Raw genomic sequence first — 23,819 nt, 5'->3', positions numbered from 1 at the left:
TAGTTTGAATCAGGGCACCAAAATGAAGTGGGAGATCAGTATTAAAAAGTGCCTGCACCTCGGTACGGGTGTTAGCTACGTGAAGGACAAATGTTTCACGGGATGAAGTCAGAGCGACCTCTTTTTGAGACAATAGAGCCCTTATTCTGCTCATCTTGTTGAACTCTGCCTTCAAGGTTGAAATGGAAGGCCAGATGGATACATCCAGCCGCCCATGCAGTGGTGGGAAAAGGACATTTTTACAGCAGACTACTCTCTGTGATACAGTCACAATGTAGGGAATTCCAACTAGCATTCCGCAGCAAGCCGTGTTATTTAAAAGCAAATAACTACCATTAGCTAGCAACGTAAAAGAAGGTGTAATAGCTGGCACTGGAATCCCTTTCAGGACGCATGCTAAATTAGGCGCTTGCACATTCCACGCGCCATGAAATTGTATGTGCCTACAGACTACAGAATGATCAGGTGTGGAAGAACATTCCTCACCTTTCAAATAAACTTCTTTACCTTCTCTCATGCACCTGTATGTAAATGGGAGTGACCATACTTCATGCAGGAAAGCAGTACCCAATGGTTCATATCTGCCTAGGGCATAATGTTTCATGCACGAACTGAATTTAAACAATGGAAATGGCAATGTGATTAACCCGTGGATAAGCCACACAGCTGAGTTCAATTCGGCCACTGAGAAAGGCAAAGGTTCTAACTTTTCAATATTCAGTAATGAGTATGCTGCATCCTTCATGGACATTAATTGTTGTTTCGCAGTTAGATTAAAAGGAAGGAATAATTATGAAGTATTCATTTAGTCCCAGGGGGCTTTCCCAGCTTTTAACGTTTGCAATGTCCATGCAAACTGCATTATAGAACGCAATTGATTCTGACCATGATATAAAACAGACACATCATCCTGCACGATATCAACAACAGATGAAACAATATTATCTAATGTGTAAATTCTGGAAGAAAGGGTGTTAATGCTATTATCTATAACAGCTAGCACTTTTTCCATGTTGGCCTGATCAATAGCTCTCAATCTGGAAGCAGCTTCAATTTGTGATAACTTCCAAACCTCGTTATAAATAGCATACACCCATCTCTTGGACCTGCCACCCACAGGACCCTTAACAAAATCATTCAAATCTATTTTGTCATGTAATTTAGATAAATTAATTTCAACAGATGCCAAGGTGGAGTGTTGCAGCAGAGACTGGCATAACTTTCCAACGGAGTAGGTAGTAACAGAATGAGAAGATTCAAAGCGGGGGTCTACACGATCCTGCGTATACCCAGGCTTCAGACCCAAAAAACGATGTTGACAGGAATCTGAACTCGTCTGCCAAGTCAACCATCCTTCAGAGTGGAACTTAGAAATATTGAAGGATGAATTAGTAATGTACGACTGCAACGCATCAAGGGACAGATCTGTATGATTATCCCAATTTGGATAAGCACCCAGATCTGGAAAAGACGGGGAATTCAGTTTTTTAGAAGTAGCCAATCCAAAGCAGGTGGTGTGAAAAATAGTCGAATTCAAAAATAACATGTGGTTCGGGATGAGGCAGGCACAATGCAAAGCTTCTGTTCCTTGTACCTGCCATGGGTTAGAACCCCAGACAGACTTAAGTTCAATAGTATCTTTCCACAGATCATAACCCCTGACCGCTAAATCATCCATAAAGGATTTGGAATATAATAATTTAGTGTGTGTCAGCCGAACCTTCGAGGCAGACTCCGCTGCCATTTTAAAATAAAAGGCGGCAGGTTTGGAAACACTGAAATCAGTAAAATAGGCAAATTTGTTCACCAATGTGCTTGAGCTGACTAACATTGGCGTTGGACAATGTTCCCATTGTGTATAATTTACAAAATTACGAAACGTATTGGCTTTATGTAGGAAATGATTGCCATAATGCTGATAGCAAAACAACTCTCCGTAATTAGCAGTGTCTAAATACAAATCTTCAGCATCAAAAGCGGCATAATATTTCAAATCAGAAAACCGTGCTTCTATGGCCTAAACGTCCCAATCATCAGAGCGGATGTTTTGTTTGACCACATCTCCCATAGAAACACGAAATACATTTGGTACATTGATAACCTTAGTCGGATCATGAATCTGAAATTCAACAGCATCCCACGCAATCCCATCTAACACAGGCCAGGCAGTAATATTCATAAAAGTCTGGTCTCTTTTCATGATGTGTGATGAGGAGTGAGGGGCAAAAGTTCCATCAATTAGTCTAATTGTAGATCTTTCTTTTAGGTAGTGTCCGTTCACAAGACGAAAAAATACCACCACAAATCCGATGGACATAAATAAAAAAATACATATGAGCATCAGCCAAATGTAAGTCCAAGGGGGAATCAAAAAATGTCTTTTAAACCAAACTGCAAAAATAAAAACTTTTGATGGGGCCCTGGAAGTCATAGAGTTAGTATCAAAGGAGAAACGTGACTGTGTAACTGCGGTTGATTGTAAAACGGGTAATGTTACATCTGCAGGATAAGCATACTCAGTATCTTCAGGTAGACCACCAGCCGGTGGTAGCAATAAAGGATCAGTAACTGTATGCATCTCGATGGCAACATGAGGCATGGTGTTAGGAGCCAGTGCCAAAACAGAATTTGTCAGCATCGCAGGGCAAGAGACCGCTGGAGTCATACTAAGAAGAATCGGCCACTCGCTGTAGTTTGACATTGTCAATGGAGATGTACCTGTTATCCTTGCGACCAGGAAGTGGAGGTAAAATGACTGTTCTTGTACCCTGCACGCCAAGCACTGGAACCGGGGCACTATAAGAGGGGTCGAACTCCTTCTTGTTCTCCACCTTCTCACGGACCAGGTCACCAACTCGAGGTAGCCAGCCGACTACCGGAATCTGAAGTGCAGCCTCAGATGTGGAGGGCATGTGTTCCTTCGCGAGACTATCTCTAGCCTCTTGTAGAGTCTGTAACACAGCACAGTGATCATCTACGTCAAAGGGTGCGGCAGACGCCGCCATGTCTAGACCATCAAGGTCCGGGACAAACATTTTTATGCCAAAGAGCATCATGTATCGGGTCCGCCCACCCAGAGACCTTCTAGGGAGATTATTAAGTGCACGTTGGACGTTATACAAATGGGCTAGCCAGTTCCGACTAGTGCCTAAAACCCTAGCTGTCAAGGATTGCTTTAAGTCACGGTTCATCCGCTCCACTACACTATTACCCTCAGGTCGGTATGGAGGCAAAAATTTGACTTGGACCCCCAAATTTTTCATGGCTTCTTTGTATGCCTTAGAGGCGAACACAGGGCCCTGATCAGAATGAAAGGTACCACACGCAAAACTTCCCACAAAGTCACGTAAATCCCTGATGACAGTACGGGCATCAGCACTCCTTTGTGGCCATACCCACAGAAAACGTGTGCACGAATCCACTGCAACTAAGATATACTTGTACGCAGTATCAGAGGAGAATGGACCGCAGTGATCCAAATAAACACACCCAAGTGGATTATTGGATATATACAACTGAGTTTGTGGTGGACGCGCAGCAGTTGAAGGTTTAATCTGCTGGCAAATGTCACAATCAAGAACATACGTGCAAGCTTGTTTATATAACCCGCGCCACCAATAACGTTGTTGTAACAGAGAAACAGTTGCCGCAACGCCGGCATGGGCAGACGCCATACCCTCGTGAGCCGCTGATATCAGAGATGGTCTGCAGTCCGCATTGGGATTCAATTTGTCACCAACGTCGCTAATTCTCACTAATTGGACTTTATCAGGACTTAAGTGATAATGGTAACGAGAAGGGAACCCTCTTGGGTAATTACTTCCCTTCTCTGTAGCAGCAATAGCTGCCAAGATGTCATCATCGGTCTTACTTTTGGATCTTGTAACTGCTGCTACTAAATATGTTGCCACTGCTGTTTTCGCTGCTTCGTCAGCTAAGCTGTTACCGACAGCGTGGACACCAACTCGCTGGTGCCCAAGAGTGTGAATTACATTCACGAGAGGCAGATGTTCTTTAAGTTCTGCCACTCGAACCCAAAGCATTTTATGCTTAATTGTGCTACCTTTGGAATCACGATATTCATTTTGAGACCAAAAGAATAGATTGTCGTTGAAGGACTGAACACAGTAAAACGAGTCACTTACTATAAGAGTAGTGACTCGAGGATCAGCAAACTCCGGGGCAAGCACCAGAGCACGGAGCTCCGCAAACTGTGTGGTACAATCACCCAATGACTGCGTATGCACGACATCAGATTGGAATTCACCATTTACGAAAGTACCTGCCACAATTGTGCAAGCTGCTGAATAGTCGTGCTTCGATTCCTTCGCTGGTTGCGCCGAACCGTCAGAATAAATGAGACAATGGTAATCTTCGAACAGGCGCAAAGACAGAGGAGCCGGATGAACGAATTCATATTGCAAGTACTCCTGCGTCTGTAATGAGGCATCAAAGATTTAAGTGACATCTGGCGATGTCAGAGAAGTGGCCCATTGTATCCAACGTGGATGGAAAGCTTTTGAATTGGGTACACTGGCTTTCGTCACTGCCTCTAGGGCAGGATACAGTGTCACCACCAACATGCGTTTTCCTTGCGACAGCACTCGTTCTTTAAGAATCGCCATCTGCACCGCAGTCAAAACTTTTTGACAGAGGAAAAGCGCAGTTCAGCCGAAGTGTACAGGTGTGACTTGTATGCAATGGGGACGGTGTCGCCCTCATTGAACGTTAAGTACGTGAAACCCACCGCGCCTGGCACAATTCTTATTACCAGGTTTGTGTGGTCATCACGTGTCAGTAAGTATTTTGAAGCAAGAAGATCAGCCTGCAATGACTGCAAAATAGCTGAATGTTCTGGCAGCCAGCTTGATTTGGAAAAAGTTGGTTGTACCAAGGCATATAGCGGCTTGATACGCTGGGCATAATCAGGAATGTACGTACGATCGAAATTCAGGAAGCCCAGTAACGATTGTAATTTTTTCAGTGTTGTCGGAGCACGCAAGCATGCGCACTTTTCCAGAAAGTGAGGAGCTAAACCTCGACCCTCATTGTTGAGCTCGTAGCCCAAAAACAACATTGTATATTCCGCAATGTGAGACTTCGCAAAGTTGAATTTTTAACTGAAGTCTGCAAACATAACAATAATGCAATCAACGTGACACAGATGCCGCCACAACTCGTCGTCCGTGAGATAGATATCATCAACATACGAGTACGCATCTGGGTCAATGCTCTCTAATGCTCTACAAAGACACCAGGGCTGTTTTTATAGCCCATGGCCAGTCTTTTAAATAGTTTTTGCTTGCCGCCAGATGTAAACGCTGTCCACTGACTACTAATAGAGGACAGGTTATGGCTGTAAAAGCCATTTGATATGTCAAGTGTGGTTTTAAACCTTTTACGCACAAGACTATCAACTAGGGCAGAACTGTGGGTATTCTGTACCGCGCACATCCGGCAATGAGAGTTTAAGTGCCGGTAATCCAAAACTAGGTGGTACGACCCATCAGGCTTCGTTACAGTGAATAAAGGATTATTCATTGGTGACACACATGTTTCAATTACACCCTGATATTCCAATTGCTCAAGGATTTCTGCGACGTGAGATCTAGCTTCGCGGAGCATGGGATATTGGGGTTGTGGTTGAGGCACAGACCGTAAAGGAATCTCATGGCTGGGGGATAATTTATCCCAGCCCACCTGAGTACGATACAAAGCCGGTGCAAGCACCTGAGCCCACTCTTCGGCAAACCTTTCAGCATGCTCCTTTGGCACAGTATGCGCAAAGGACGGGAGGATTACCTCCGCCCCTCTAGGAGCATCTAAAATGAAAGTCGGGTGCCAGTCTGCCTCTGCCAAGAGAATGTCATAGGATGAGGTCAGATTATCCCAAAAAAATCCCTTGTATTGTGCGTTGTATGTCACCTTCGACTAAGAGGACTATGTCATATAGTCTGTCAGGGGGAGCCACTCTAGTGTCCGCAGTTTCTACAGTAATGAACGTGTCAGTTGCTGTCGCCTCCAGAAATGGACGTAGTGCTTGCCGCACTACTGTAACCTCCGCTGCGCTGTCGAGCAGCGTTATCGCCCATGTCAGGTTCCGAAGCTGCGTCCGCACTATCTGTGGCATACCTCGCTGTTAGCGCAGCAACCTTCTTCTTCTGAAATGGGGGACGTTGACGTGCAAACTCGTCTTGCTTTCCTTTACCGTCAGCCTGACGGGGTTGCTCACGTCCTTGTTGGGCACCCCGAACTTTGCCACGTTCTCCGCCACCGGACTGTGAGGCCAATGTTTCCTGTGAAGAATGAGGAGAACGTTCAGTAACCTGAAATCTATCAGGTGACTTAATACTAGTGCGATCGTGCAAATCATATGTGCGGTCACTAGTCGGCTGTGTGGGAGAGGCAGGACGAGACCCCTGTTTCTGCTGCTGCTTTCCCTGTTTCTTTTGTCGCCAATTTTGCTTTGGAAAATTTGGACGATCGTCTTTAACAGACGAGCTCACCTTAGTTTGTTGTATCAGGTCAGGAATGACTATAGTTGGTTTAACCCCTAAACTACTGCGGCCAATTGTTCTGTACGCCTCCGCAATAATTTTAGGCAACTCTTTCGGCTTATCGAGTTCATCGACGCGGGCTAAGCCATTAGCCACTTGGAATTGTACCGCATCTCCCTTGAGGTTACCACGGACGAGAGAGGCAACTACGTCGAATACTCCGACAAGTCGCATTCCCAACTCAACAGCCGCCTCCGAACCGTGGTTATCTTGAACACGTTTAATGACGGAGGGAAGCACAGCCATAGACGGAGTGCCAAAGCACTTCGAGTCGACCGCAGCAAAAACCTTACCCCAGTTGTCACAATCGGACACTTCTGGGACCAAGTCTTTCGGCAAACTAATGGTGAGTATTCTGTGTTTCTCCACAGTCGTAAAGTGTGGAAACACTGCTTCCAGTTGGTCAAATTTCTCGGCAAGCCAATAAGGCAAATCGTCCTTATTCTGGGGGCGCTTGTCCATCACCGAATTAACTATGACTGAGCTAATAACAACCGCAGGATGACCAGCTGGTAGACTCGCAACAGCAGGTGCCCCCACCTGCACATTGCGTGAAACGTATTGCACCAAAGCCCTATAAACTGTAATTAGGGCTGTATGGAGTGTACGAAATTCATCCACCGCAATAGTCAAATAGCGGGGGTGAGGCGTAAATCCGTCCAGCACCGGCCACGTGGCCCCTGGAATCGACAAAGGGCCGAGTCTAGCCGGTGCAACCACATGGGGAAGGGCGCCATTAAACCAAATGCTATGCTGCCAGGCTGAAAGGGGAATCTCCAGCGTCCTGTATGGCGTATAATTTGCTGGGACCCGTGTGTGAGTATACGAGTGAAACGTCTTATCATTCGCATTCACTTCCGGCAACGTTACCCAAGAGTAAAACAACTCGTAAGGGTGGGACGTGTCTTCACTCACCACAAAAATTACGGCCATCCCATCGTCCGGTACCCTATACTGCGTCAAATGACGCCGCAAAGGGGTTCGACTATGTGCTGCAATTTCGACCGCCATAAGGACACAGAGAAGAACAACTACGGATTTTACAGTAGCACAAGGGTTCAGAAATATAAAACACCTTTTAATTTACAAGCTTGTATGAACCTATTAGGCTACTAACAGGTAGGTGAAATCCGTCACTCCTGTTATCCGGAAACAAGAGTGAGGGTGTTGTGGACTAATATAAGCACTACTAAGGCGTTTCAAATCAAAAGACCAAACATTAGGTGCGCCATGTTGCAGGCATTCTGCTCATGCACAGAACTATGCGCAGGAAACCAGGACCTCAGTGAATTGTGGTGTACCAAAAACTCACCTCAGTACCCAGAACCCCTATCCGACCAGCATCAGTGTCCCATTCGTTATCCGTATTATCTCGGAGGTCCCAATGTTTAGACAACCCAGAACAAGCGACTTAGAGTATTCTCAGGAATGGTGGGAATCAGAAATACCTGTTTGCTATTATTCATATATCAATCCACAACAAAGTAATCAGAGACACAGTAAAGTTTAAAAGGTTTATTTTATAAACTACGTGTCCTAAGATGCAGTACTTTGGCTAACATAAGCAGACAAATGATTATAATTAAAACCATCAGCATTGTTACAATACCATAGAAAATGAAAGGAGAAATCATAGTATAAATGACAGTGGAATGCAGCCACCTTCCTTTCGCTAGTAAACTAATATTATTAGGCTAATAGAAGGTCTCTAGGCTTGAATGGGGAACCCCATACCGTAAAGATCAGCTTTAGGTGGATCACATCACAGGATCAGCTTTGCTCTGCGCCTGGAAATGTTCCTCTCCAGAATGTGTTTCAAACGCATGCAAACTGTAATATTAAAGGCTATCGACATTCAGGTATTTGCAGCTGTGTGCATATTATGACTAGAGAGTGGGCCGATCAACCTGGACTCAAAAACATACATTGTCTGGCGGATCAGAGTGTTTTGCACACAATGTTCAGACCAAGGTCGCAGTGCACGTCTAGGGATATGAACAACAGACAGTTCTCATGTGAAGAAAAGGCAAGCAAGCAGTTCTCAAATAATAACATGTCTCAACAGTGTTGTGTGCAAAAGCAGCAAAAATGGCAAGATGGCTTTCTAAAAGCTAACGCGCTTATGCTAACATAGCAATGTATGCATCTAAATCGCTACCTTCACTACACCCGTTTTCCTTTAAGGACGCATTACAGAAATGAAAATGAAAAGTTTTCTTTTAATTCATTTTTTTGGTGTGAGCAGTGGTCCGTGGGGCTTCTGCCTGCTCTGTAAAAAATGTTGACGCCCTTTTTAACAAAGGGGAAGAGGTCTTGATCCAGCGGCGTACCAACAACAGATACCTCAATACCATATACTCACTGGGCCCATAAGCACAAATTGAGTAAACCGCTGGAGTCAAAGTTTATGGGGGTATTCACAAAATCAAGATTAGTTATTCACCATTCCTTACTAAGCTTTCACTGATCAAAAAGTTCTTTCCTCTGGTCGATGGACCATTAGTTAAACTAATTGATTGCGAAATGACATAAATTAACCCTTTCTTATTATAATAAAATGACCACAGACTCGGGAAAAGTTTAAATCTTTATCTAAATTACTTATATGTGAACCATTTCGAAAATACAGTGCAATCACCGTCACTCATAGGAAGGAAGATTCAATTCATTAAATCATCAAACACATACTACAAACTTTGCAATGACTCAAACTCAGAAATGAGAGGACAGAGAGAAAAGAACATCAGCTAATACATGGAATTATAGTTACCAAGGATGGTGTGAAGACCAACCCCCTGGCCAAAGCGCTAGTAAGGGTCCCCTGGGATAGATCAGGGGACAAAGGCTTCAGGACAGGAATCAGGACAGGATAGATGACCTCTCTAACACTGACGGCCGTGTCGCACCCCTCTCTGACACTCTCTTCCTCCTCGAGATTCTTCTGCGATCTTCTTACTAATCCTAATAATTTAGGATATCAGGCTCAGCATTCAGTTCTTCATCAGCATCTCTTGTTACTCCGACAGCATCCCGAGCTCTGCAGCATTCAGCAAATCTCCGTCTCTCTCAGACAGCATCCCGAGCTCTGCTGCATTCAGCAAATCTCTGTCTGACTAACTATCTAAGACTACCTCAATTATATCCTTCGTAATTCATGTACCACCCATTAAAGTTTCAATATCGTAAAAATACTAATTCTGATTGGTCAGGCAAGGGCGGAAGATCATCACACCATGCTTACATATCACTCTTTTCAGTTAGCTCTTTGTTAAGAAACCCATCCCCTTAATTTTTTTTCATATTTTATTTTCCCACACGCAATCACATTACATTTGCAACAAAAGTATTTTTTAGAACATATAGGGGCAGATTTACAAGCCCCTTGCGACACTTTTACGCCGCCGTTGCGTCACTTTTGTGATGCAGCGGTGGTGTAAACCATGCACCACGTTGCGACTTATTTACAACGTGACGCATCTAGGCAGATGCGTCACGTTGTAAACCCTGCGCCACATGAAACCTGCGTCAGGTTTCATGTGGGCGTTCTGTCGCAGGGTGGGCGTTCCCTCGCAGGAAAACCCCGTAAAACTGACGCAGCGAAATCTACAAGATTTCACTGAGTCAGTTTTATGACGCTGCTGCATCAAATCCTTATGCCTGCTTGAAGCAGGTGTAAGGAGTGACGCACCACGTTAAGTATGGGCGGCCCCTGTGCACTACAATAATGCGCCACCCGTGCACAACAAGATGCGTCACTCATCTTCCCCTCCTTGCACCATGGTGCGCCGCATTGTAAATGCGACGCATCCGTGGTGGCGCAAGGGGTGGATTACGTGATGCATCTGTTCTGGCGCATCCCTGCTGATTTGCAGAGATGCACCAGAAGTTGTAAATCTGCCCCATAGTCTTATTCACTCAGGTTCTTCTCTGCCGGTTCCCTGGCTTCAGGCAAGCTGTGTCCTTGTACTCTTCTTGACTCACACATCATTCTCCCGGGCTGACTTTCAACAGGCATGCGCAAGAATCATGTGTTCTAGCAGCTCTGGACACACACGAGAGGCCAAATGCGATGCAGCGCGCAACAAAATCGTTTTATTTATTTATTTGTTTACTTACCTCTGTTCAGCCATATTCCGTAGTTTACTACCCCCCACCCTGCTCCTCCCCGCCCTCCCCACTGCTCGCAGCACTCCCTCCAGGAGCCGCTATTGTAATTGACCCATAATAGCCTGCCGTGTCACAAAGGGCTGCTATATTGTACTATCTAGCTTTCAAAAATGGTTTAATATCTAATCCTGCCAGAGTTAATTTGCTGAGGAGTGCCATTACTACGCAAGTCATTGCATCAAATTGCAGTAGATGGCGCCGTAACTTTAGGAATGTATAATTTACTATTCCAACTCCAGCCTAGGCAACAGTAGGAAAGGTGTTGGAATAGTAAACTATACTATTCCTTATGTTATAGCGCCATCTACTGCAAGTCGATGTAATGACTTGCGTAGCAATGGCATTGCGTGGTAACAACACGGTCGTTGTAACAACCGTGTTGTGAAGGTATTGCGGTGTACTGTCCGCGATGTAAAGGTTGTTTCCCGAGCACAGTCAGCGGTAAGCCATCTGACCTTCCGCTCAATTTAGAGTTGGTGGTTAGATGGCTCTTTATTGCTGTCTATCACTGTCAGGTAAAATCTGGAAATGACGGACAGAAAAAAATTAAAAGATGACCCCTGACGCCATGGGAGAAAACTCCCATTGTGTGTGGGGGGGCATTAGTTTTACAGTTTTCAGAAACAAACTCACACTTTTGTTTTTTAAAAATGCTAAACTTTCAAAAGATTTGTGCAAGCATCCGTCACCTATGAAGGATGCACACCAAACTATTCAATTGCTTTGTCTGGACGCCCATGATGGCGGTTCATACAAATCTATAGAGTTCAACACTGGTTCTGCAGTGAACTCTCAATCTGGCCGGCACAGTAAGGGCAGGTTGTCAGACGTAAAATCCTCAACCATCGGACTGCCTTTACTCCATCCACCAAAATGTAAATTGGGCCCTTAATGCCTATTTGTGTAACTGAATAAGCAGTGTTTCTTTGTTCTGTTTATTTATAGCATCAGCTCAATTTAACTAACAGTGTTGCAAAACCTTCAGCCAAGTTTATTAAGACCTGAGTCAGGGGGCTGTTATGTAGTTATGAGCATAATGTTGAATAAATAATCCACAGTTCTAATGTGTTCTTCACATGCTTATTTCGACATACCTGTTAGATCTGTCATCCTTAGGGTGATCTTCTCCCAACTTTTTGCCTGCTTACCTCCACTTTTTGCTGTATCTTGTTGTTGGCTTTGAGACTCTGAGCACTTTACCACTGCTGACCAATGCTAAAGTGCATGTGCTGCTCCCCGAAATGTGGTAACATTAGTGTGCACCTGATTGCCATGTTTAGTTTACCTGTAAATCCCTTGTAAAGTGGTATACCACACACCCAGGGCCTGTAATCTAAATGCTTCTAGTAGGCCTGCAGCACTGGTTGGGCCACCCACAAAAGTAGCCCTTCAAACCTGTCTCAGGAGTGCTATTGCAGAGCCTGTGTGTGTAGTTTACTGCCAACTTGGCATTTTAAACCACTTGCCAAGCCTTAAATTCCCCTTTTATTACACATAGGTCACCACTCAGGTAAGCCCAAAGTGACACTAAAGGCAGGGTGCTGTGTAACTAAAAAAGATGGACATGTACTTTGAAGTTTTACATGTCTTCACAGTGACAAACAGCTGCATTTGTTTTCCTGCTGTGAGGCCTACTCCTCTGATTGCTTAGCATTGGTCATTCCTTAAAACACTTTTAAAGCTGTAATTCCTGATCAGAAAGGGGTATTTACATTGTGTTTCATATCTTTGGAATGGTGGTGATAAATCCTCTTTAGGTGCAAAGTTGGATTTGACATTACCATGTTAGAAATGCCACTTTTACAAAGTGGACATTTTATCTGCTCTTAACTTTGCTCCATGTGCCTGCAGTCTGTCTCCAATACATGTCTGGGCCGGGTGACAGCTACACTTTGTGCATTTCCTCTAGACAGCCACAAGCACTGGAAGGGCCGAGTGCGGCAGAGCACTCATCTGCGTTCATCTGCATTCTGGTAGCCTTCCTGGGCAGGAAGGGGGTGAGGTGGGTCACACTTAGATGTGAATAGGCTGTGTATGTCCTCACATAAAGGGCTTATTACCCCCGACAGATAGACTGGCAGACAGGCTTGGATCGTTGTGCACTTCAGAGAACTCCTTTGAAGTCACCCCCTACATCAAAGGCACTTTTGGGTATAAGCACCAGGGCTCTGGCCCTACCAAATCAGTATACTACTGGACCTGGGAAGAACTCTGCAGGAGTAAAGAACGCTGTGCTGTAAGGATTGACGCTTTGCTGTGACAGATTATTCTGATGAACTACTTCTCTGCTTTGCTGAGCTGCCCTGCTGCCTCCTGATCTTTGCCCTGCTGAGGGCAAGGCCTGACCCCAGAGTGACTCCAAGGGCTTGCTGGCTTGCCTCCTGTGTTCTGAAGTCTCAGGGACACAAAAGACTTCCTGCAATTCTGCAGGTGCTGCTGGAATCTCCCATTTGTGAGCCCGACCTTTGCCTGAGGTGCGCACTCTAGTCCTGGGCCTCCGAAGTGGGTTCGGTAGCTGATTTCTGCAACCACCGATGCATTGCCTCAACTGCGTGAGAATTAATGCTGAATTGCCTTTTGACGCCGAAGAACTACTTGATGATGAAGAATCCACAGCCTGCACGGCTCAACGATGACCCTCTGCGCAGCTCGATGATGACGCATTACATTCACTTCAATGGAGGTCGATGACGACGCACTCCCTGGCTCAATGACGATGCAGTAGACTCTTGAGGTCGACAAAAGCTCCATCCAAGGAATTTCTTCAGCAGGATCCATCTGGGTCTGTTAGCCAGTCTGCCCTCCATCACGGTTGGCCTGAACTTTGAATTTACACCAGTCCCTCGCGACCACAAGTAACCTTTTGACTGCTAGTGACTTCTAAGCACTGTTTTTACATTTAATCTTTAAAAATTGATATCTCGACTTCTACATGTTGGATTTTTGTTATTTGCATAATGTTTTACTCAGATAAATATTTTCTATTTTTTTAGACCTGTGTGGAGTCTTTTTGCAGTGTTTTCATTGAGTTACTGTAATTTAAGTGTTGTACAAATACCTTACACATTGCCTCTTAAATTACGTATGACTGCTCTGTGCAAAGCTACCAGAGGGTAAGCACAGGTTAATTTAGGGTGTGTATCTGACTTACCCTGAGTTGTGGTCCCTACTTGAACAGGGGGAAAACCTCTTCCAACTAGAGACCCCATTTCTAACAGTACTCATCAACAGCAAAGGCCATTATTGAGCTGCAATGTATTGCCGGAGTTTCTCTTCCAATTCCCCTTTTGCTCTGGATTCTAAACCGTCTTAAATCTTGAATTGAGGGGGACAGGGTTTAGATGGAGGAGGTGTAAATAAGCAGCAGTTAGCCATGGCATCCCTGTGAGGATGTACCAGAATTTAGATTGTTGAAAATGTCCCTTTTTTGCATTCTACTATCTACTTTCTTACACACTTCCAATTGGGAACACTTTGACTACATTTGACCCACTCTTTTGGACTAGGCGTTATCCACTTAGCTCTTAATTTAACCCCACGACTTCTGCTTTCCAAAATTTACATTCTGTAGGAAGATGGAGTATTATGTGGTGATGCTGGTTAGGCTTCACCATGCAATGCACTCACAATGACCCAAAGATGGTTCTTGGATTCACGATAATAAATCCTTAGCTCAGTATTGGTAGAGAAGCAAAGAGCAGTCAGGCTTTACAAGAGGAAAATGTATTAAGCATTTCAGAGTATCAACATAGACGATAATTATTTGACAAGACTAGAAAGCGATCCAACACCAGTTTATAAAAATAAAGCAGATTTTTGAATATATTTAGACACCAAATGAAGTCAATTGGATAAGTCTAACTGGATTTATGGAATTAAGAAGCAATATTAAATCAGTGCAGAACAGTGCTGTGAAACATTATCATTATGGTCAACGGTAAAAGGCACTAGTGACAATCAATCACTTGCAGGTCGAGTTAAGTGGAACCCAAGGCGGGTGAAGGTAATGCAGTTCCTGGGACCGGGCAATGACAGTCAAGTCGATTTTACCTGGCTCGAGAAGCCCGGGTGGCTATCCTTAGTGCTGAAACAGGAGACATATGGCAGCTGGTTTTAGTACTTACTTTACCCAGTAAGACTTTACTTTTACTTTACCAGTAAGACCCACCTAAGATTGAATATCGGGCAATCAAGACCCATAGGCCTCAAAAAACAATTAAGTAATGGTAGGCTTCACACTAACCCTCTGCGGTGCATACTTTTACATGCTAGATCATTAGTAAAACATAGCACAGAATGTGCTGAGTTAATGGAGACTCATAAGATAAAATTGGCATTAATCACTGTTTCCTGGACGGATGAGGCTTCTCGACTTGACTTGGTTAAAGCCACACCACCGGGTTTCTCATGTCGCACGCTGAATAGGCCCATTGGGAGTGGGGCCTAGCGGTCATCTATCACAGTTCGATAACTGCAGTATTTCATCTACTCTTACTTTTTTAAATGTATTCTATCTCTTACTCTTGTCGGTTTAACTTTGTTTTTATTGACATTCTGCAATAAGAGAATAGCATACATTTCCAGAAATCATACATAGCCTCAATGTTACAGCCCCTTAGAGGGCATGAGAACCCACAAATGCGTACTGAGTGAGGGTGCCCGGACACCTGACTCCCGTTTATAGCCCTGAGGTAGTCCATAGAGTCTCTGCGTAGTCCGGAATTATATAAATTCACATTTATACAGCATTGTCTAATAAAGAGAAGAAAAGGAAGAAAACCATCCAAACACAAAAAACTGTCCCCTCCCCAGCCCTGAACTGGTGTGCTTGAGACCCAACTCCCTTAGAGCACTGTACCCGGCAGGAAAGCAGGTGGAAATCATGATGCCAAGGCTGTTGGATCGGGGCCCTTGAGTCGCAGGAGGCGAAGGTATCTTGGGCAAGTAATCTCATTAATTTCGGAGGCCAGCAGTGATACTAGTGGGTGCCATAGGTGGTTACATTTTGCTCAGGTATTAGTGAGAGAAGCCTGCATCCGTTCCATCCCTAAAATATGCCATACCCTGTGTAGCCACCCTGTGTGTGTCGGTCGGGTCGGCGTCCCCCAATGTGATAAGATGTTTTGGAGTGCTGCTCCCAATACCAACCCCATTTGCTTACCTCTCCTAGATCGTAGTGGATATGTCAAAGGGTTGGGCAGACCTAGCACTACATAGTCCGGGAACCGTGGGCTCTGCATCCCAAACTGTCGGTCTACCTCGTCTAGGATCGTTGTCCAATAGGCAGATAGTTCCCTACACTCCCATAACAGGTGAACCAGTGTACCATCCTCCCCACATCCCCTCCAGCAAGTCGGGCTACGGTCAGGGTTTCCCCTATTGAGGCGAACCGGGGTCCGATACCAGTACCTATCTAGTAGGCTATCTTGACCGCGGTCTCCCTACTGGCAGTGCTACGAGCTGTGTGATTGGCACGATAGTAAATGTTATTCCATTCTTTTACGGAGAGATCCCGTCCCGGTTCTTTCGCCCACCTTCTTTGACTAGCCATGCTCGCTGCCGGAGCTGGGGGCCGTAACATATCATACAACTCAGAGATCATCTTCTTATCGGTGTGTTTGATTAGAAGCCAACGTTCATACTTTGTCAGCTTCCTGCTCACGTTCGGCCGCACGTCCGTGTGGAGGAGCCAGTGACGAAGCTGCCGGTAATGATACCTCTCCGTCTCCGGGAGGTCATACTCTGACCGTAAATCCAAAAAGGGGATGATCCCGTCTATGTCAAAGAATTGTCCAGTCGCTCTACAGTCCGTTTCCCGCCATCTCGCGAATGCCCTTCCGTCCATCCTGGAGAAAAATCTTTGTTGTCTAGTAAAGGAGTCATAGGCGAGGGACAGGCTGACAGACCCCTCTTAACGGCCACCCCATCCCAGATCCTCAGAAGTGTTTGTGTGATGGCTGATTCCTTTAGATTTGGAGGCCTATCTGCTCTCTTAAGGAATGGGACCTTCCAAAGTGAGAGTGTGGCCAACGTCCTGTCCTGGAACAACCACCGCTTCTCAGATTCTGATCTGCTCCATTCTACCAGATATCAGAACTAAGTTGCTCGGATATAATACAGAATATTTGGGATCCCCAACCCACCTTCATTGGGCCGTAGGTAGCCTAGTTCTTTACGCATCCAAGGTCTTGACCCTGCCCAGACGAACTGTTGTATTGCTCGTTGTAATTTCTGAAGAGTACCTGGTGGTGGCCATATCGGAATTGTCTGAAAGAGATATAGTGCTTTGGGAAGGATGGACATTTTAACTGCCGCCACTCACCCCAGGAGTGATAACTGATGATGTTTCCATTGTTGGAGGTCCTTGAGGATCTAGGTGGTTAACTTGGAATAATTGAGCTTGACCGTCTGTGGCATAGATGGTGCCAATTCCATTGATGACATTCTCTGCATCTCTGCATAGGGGGCTCTGCCCGCTGCCGGGTCATTCCCATTCTGGTTCAACCCAAGAATCAAGGACTTCCCGACATTCACTTGGAAACCCGAGACTCGACCAAAGGCCTCCAGTTCCTGCAAGAATGCCGGCACAGAGCGCGCTGCCGTTTCGAGGGAAGCGATGATGTAATCCGCATAAAGACTGATTGCATATCTCTCCCCACCGAAAGGAATGCCCAGTATGTCGGGGTTGCCTCGTATCTTCTGAGGAAGCAGCTCAACATAGAGGGCAAATAGGAGAGGTGACCACAGGCACCCCTGACGGGTACCCCTCTGAATCTCGAAGGGCTTAGAGTATGTCCCATTCACCCTTATAGTCAATGTGGGCTTGCTGTAGCAGCTTGATACCCAGGCCCGGAACCTTTCCCAGAGGCCAAAGTGGATCAGTGTCTTGTCCAGGAAAGACCAGTCCACTCGGTCAAACGCCTTCCCGGTGTCGACCGACAATAGCAGAGCATCCATGCTGGTACGGTGGGCTTTGTCCTCCATATGTAGAACGCGTTTGGTATTGTCACTGCTCTGTCTGTTGTGAATAATCCCGGCCTGATCCAGTTCAATGATGCCCGGCATGAGGAGTCCCAATCTAGCCGCCAACACCCTCGTGAACAGTTTCAGATCCACATTGAGTAGTGACACCGGGCGATAGGATCCACATAGGGATACATCCTTCCCGGGTTTGGGCAATACTACTATGGACGCTTCTAGCATCTCCGAGGTGATCGCTCCCGGGCCAGTAAAGGAATTGAAAAGCCTAGTCAATAGCGGCGCCAGCACTTGGCAGAAGTATTTATACACCCCGGCAGGAAAGCCATCAGGCCCCAGTGATTTCAATAGTTTGAGATGCGAGATTGCCCCTATCACCTCCTCCACCGTATGGGGATCTCCAACAATTCTGTGCTCCCCTCTTCTAGAACCGTTATGTTGACGTCCTGGAGGTAGGTGTCAATACAGGCACTTGGGGGGGTGTCCTAGCGGCATAGCTAGGCATTGGAAGACCTTCGCTATCTCTTCATCCACGTCCATTGTCTCCCACGAGCTCGCTCTGAGGGATTGAACTTTCGTCTGCATGGTGCAGGCCCTCACTTTGCTCGCCAGCATGCGCCCCATTTTATCTCCCCCAATATAGTAGGTGTGCTTGAGTCTGACACTGCATATTCAGCCCTATCCAAGTCGAGTCCTGCTTATTGGGCCCGAGCCGCTTTCAGCTGGTGCCAGACTCTGGGTGCCCCATTCCTAATGTGTACCCTCTCCAACTCAAGCACTTGTGCCGTGATCTGTTCTCTCTTGGCCTGGCGGTCCTTATTTTCAGCCGAAGAGATCGCGATCAACTCCCCCCTCACCACTGCTTTAAGGGCCCTCCAAAGCATAGCCAGGGAGACGTCAGGAGAGTCATTCAGGTCTAAGTAGTCTGTGATGCATTTGAGAATCTGTGCCTGTGTCTTCGCTTTATGTAACATGCCCTCCTGCAATCTCCAGTCCCCGGATTTCCTACGTGGTTGGGGTACTCCCAATGTCACCGTCACTGCATCATGGTCCGAGAGTGCCGCTGGCGTGATGTCAACGTCCCTCACCAGGGCACCAAGTTCCTGCTTGCCCAACAAATGGTCCAGCCTAGCGTATGTGCCGTGGGCGTGTGAATAGAAGGAGAATTGAGTGGTGTGAGGGTGAGCCTCCCAGCCACAGGTCAACCAGCCCTCTACTCTGTAGCCATTCCCACCCCTCCCGGGACAATGCCCCAGACTGATTATATCTCTGGCGAATCACTGACACAATATCGAAAGACAAAAAATCGACCTACAAATATATCGATACAAAATAATCGATCACATTATTATCGACATCATATACTTATTTAAAACATTACAAAAATATCGAACACACAATTTCGAACTACATAAATATAGGTACACAAAATATCGGCAACACAAATATCGAAATCCTAAAATATCGATGCTCAATAATATACATATACTTCATAACAAAATATCGTAAACTAAAATATCGACCACTAAAATATCTCCATTTTACTAATATCGACTATATAACATTTAATGAAAACCTAAAATCAAACTACATAAACACCAAATAATGTCTTTTATCTCTACACAAAATTATTATTAAACAATTATATATTTACTACATTTAAAAATGGATTTAAATAATTAACTCTTTACTAAAACATTATTAACAACATTCCTACATTAAACAACTATATTATTAAATTATACTTTATCAATTCATGCATCCAATACATAATATAATGTTTAGAAAAATACATATAGAATAATACACCACAAAACCACTAATTAGCGTTTTCCTTATTAGGAAACTAACTACCAGAAAAAAAAAAAAATAATTCGAACTAACCAATAAAAACACTCCGAATTCAAACTGACCAATAAAACACATATTACAACATCCAAAGCACTATAAAAAGAAGTTCAACTTCATTCACAGTCCAAAACCAAAAAAACGAAATTGAATGAAGAGGAAAATCGACTGGATTGCAACTACAGATATAAGAAAATCAACATACAGGAAATGTTTAAAACTATCAAAAGTAAGTTAACTATATTATTCTCATGAAGACTCAAATAGAATAAATTGTAATTACAATATACATACACTATAAATAAATTAATGTCTTCTTTCTATTTCATGTTTTCACTACAGGAAACTCCAAAAGAAACTAAGAAAATACAGAACAGCACCAAAAAAGATACAACTAAAAAGTAAGTATTTCACAACCAAAAATCAACTAATAGATTAAAATACCACCCTAATTAAATCCCAATTGCAAATCCCCTAACCATTCCCTATAAAAATATAGAAACAATTATTACAACACATTTCCTTTTCTTTTCCAGACAAAGAAAATACTAGAGGAAAATCCCACAAATAAAGAATCAGGAGCATTCTACTCAAACACATCAAAACCAACGTTGTAAGTATATAGTAACTAAATCTTGTTTTTTTCTACTGAAAATTAATATAACATCATATATAATAACTATAATATATATTTTTCATAGATAAAGCTACATCAAAATGACTGAAGGAGCTGAATTCATAACAAGCCAGAAGGGAAAAATGTTACTATGCTATATGGGGTACACTTACACACAGGAAAAAGTGTATGGTTTAAAAGTTAACTGGAAATGCACTAAATACTACTCTAATAAGTGCTATGGGCGTGCTACAACACGACAAACAACAGTACTATACACTAGAGAACATAACCACCCACCAAACATTACTGAAATCGAAGTCAGATCTGCTTTAGAAACTATAAAGGAAGCTAGCACAAGTTCTCAAAAACCTACCAGTGTAATTTTAAAAGAGCAGCTTCCCAAAATTCCTAAAACTGCTACTACACAAATGCCATCTGTAACTTCACTCAAAAGAACTATTGCACGTACTAAAAAAACCACTACTACTTCAACCCCAATTCCTCACACATACAGTGAAGTTATTCTAAGTCCAGAACAAAGTATAACTTTCAACAAAGAACCATTTGTCATTTTTGATAATAAAAACAATGACAAAAGAATAATAATATTTGGAACAGCTAAAAATCTCTGTAAACTACAAGAATCACATAACTGGATGATGGATGGGACTTTTACCATATGTCCCAAACCATTTTTCCAACTATATACAATACATGTCATATATCACAATTGCAATATACCATTAATTTACACATTATTACCAAACAAACATAACTCCACATACACTGAACTATTAAATATAATAAAACAAAAAACAAATGACTTTTCCCCACAAAAAATAATCCTAGATTTTGAACATGCAATGATTAATTCTATATTAAAAACACACCCCCATACCTCCATACAAGGCTGTTACTATCAATGCCTATGGAGACACATGCAAAAATCAGCCCTAAGCATTGAATATGCAACTAATTCATCTTTTGCATATCAAATAAAAAAACTCATAGCACTAGCTTATGTACCTGACACAGACGTAACAGAACATTACAACATTTTAATAGACAGCGCCTTCTACAAACAAAATGAAGAAAAACTAAGTTCACTATTGGACTATTTCGAAGATACATGGGTCGGCAGACTACATAGATCTGGCCACAGAAGAAACCCTAAATTCTTAATTCCCTGGTGGAACGTATACAGAAGCACCTTAAATGGAGAATCCAAAACTAATAACGCAGTTGAAGGATGGCATAACGCCTTCCTACAATCAACAGGCAGAACAAAACCAACACTAGAAAGATTTATATCATGCCTACAAAAAGAACAGAGTTATCAAGAGTTCCGAATGGAACAATCCATAACTCAGCTAACTCCAAAAACCTCAAAACAAACTAAACAAATGTATAAATATCTAGAGCAACAAGTAAAATTGTACCCTACTACCAAAGGCCTAGAATACCTAAACATCATAGCTAAAACACTTCTTTAAAGTACAAATACAAATAAATGACTAATTACCCATTTTCAATAATATCAAACACATAAAATATATGTATCTTATTACAAAAATAATTACTGTGTGTAACATATTTATACATATTGTCAAAAATATATTAACACACATTAATAATATTTGTAATAAAATAAAAATGAACAATAATATTAAACAATACCCACCCACAAGAAATAATAATAAATTAACTTACCACGTTTATTCCAAAGTCTGAAAAATCCATTTCCTGCTTACACAATCCAAACATTAAAAAAATGGTTCCCAAAAAAAAATGCAAAAATACAACTGGCGATTAAATCCATAAGCCATTCACCAAATATCCTTCGAAAATCCATGAAAAACCCGAAAATAGCTAAAAATATTAAAAAACGATCCATGAAAACCGAAACATTTAAAGTAGTGTAAAAACCATATTGTTCAATAAAACGAACACACACTTCTTTAAAAAAAAAAAGAGTCCATCCGAAACGAATAACCTAGAAAAGAAATAGTAAAAACAAAGCAACTGACATTCCCACCCACATAAAACAACACATAAACACGTACTAACAATAATACTAGATTTAAAACACTTCTAAATATACATTAAACACCTTAAACCTAACTTTCGAAACATGCCTACACATGGTTAAAAACACGTAAAAACACAACACGCAACTCTAACACATAACATTTCCAAATATAACTAATATATGTACAGCTACACTAAACATTATCTAACTAGGCTCAAAAGTAAATTTAAAACCATCTAAAACACATAAAACAAACCTTACCTTTCACGACGCGAAGTAACTCCCAACCGCGAGCTTCCCTTCAAACCAAATGACCCAAAACAACATTACCCGGTTACAAAATAGAGTGTCCAAAACATAATAAAACATTTAACTATACTAAAAAGCCCTAAATAAATCAGGTAAAACAGTAAATTCACACACAAATATTTTATATTATTTAGTAAAAATATACCTATTTTTTTAATTTACCTACAAATTGTCAACAAATGTTCCTAATTTGTAAAATTATATTAATAAATATTTTAAAATTTAAAATATTTATTATTATAATTTCTAAAAAGATAATACTACAGAACAATGTATGAAAAATTGTTAAATTTTTTTTTGCATAAATGCTAAAATTTTATTTATGTTAAAAAGATGTTTGTTTCGAAAACATTGTAAAAATAATTAATATTAATATTTTACATATTAATATTAATAAAAAAGGTATAACATGTTTGTACTACAAATATTAAAATGTTTATATATGAAAATATTTGTTAAAAGTTTTGTATAAAGATTTACAAAACCTATTGCTATGTTAATTTTAATTTAAAACACTACATTGTACAACATTATTAATAATCTTTATAATTTACTTAAAAATGTTTGAAAATATACTTAGGTGCCAATTCCGATCCGGTAAAAACCGGGTACGAACCGTCGGACGGAGCCTTTTCTCCGTCCGACTCGTACCCGGTGCGAAATCCATCCGAAAATGCAAGTACGATTCATACGGAAACACCATTTCCGTACGATTCGAACAAAACACCGACCGAACAGAAACTAAACACAATTCCGATCCTGAAAGGAGCCGACGTGACGTCGGTACGCATCCAGCCTACGTTTCACGAACCAGGAAGTACGATTCGAACCGACGTCATCCCGCACGGAAAATATTTACCGGCTGCCAAAAACTGCCGGGAAATCAGGACGACACACGCAAGGAGCAGCTGGACGCGACGAACAGACATGGACCCGAACCTACGTGCCATCCCTGCCCTCCTAGCAGTCCACCTGGCGTACAGGAACCGACGCAGACGCCGCAGAAGGTCAGCACAACAACCAGGGGCAAAGGGGGGGGCAGGGGCAGGACACACAACACCAACACATGGTACCAAATCACACATGGCCTGGACATACCTGACCATCAGGGCCTGGTCACTTCCAGGGGGTGGGGGCAAGGCCAGCAACGCAAGCGTCCGCCACAACGGAAGTGGATGGTCACGCGAACCGGTACGTACCCTACCCAGGCCGCAAGAGCGTGGGTACGGAACGTACCACGCGTCCCCCTACGTCACTCCAACAATAGCGGTACGGCCCGTACCCACGTCAGAAAGGCCTTGGTACAGCTCGT

This window comes from Triturus cristatus, chromosome 9 (assembly GCF_964204655.1).
Source record: "Triturus cristatus chromosome 9, aTriCri1.1, whole genome shotgun sequence".
NCBI classification, from domain to species: domain Eukaryota; kingdom Metazoa; phylum Chordata; class Amphibia; order Caudata; family Salamandridae; genus Triturus; species Triturus cristatus.
This window is presented reverse-complemented; position numbering follows the sequence as displayed.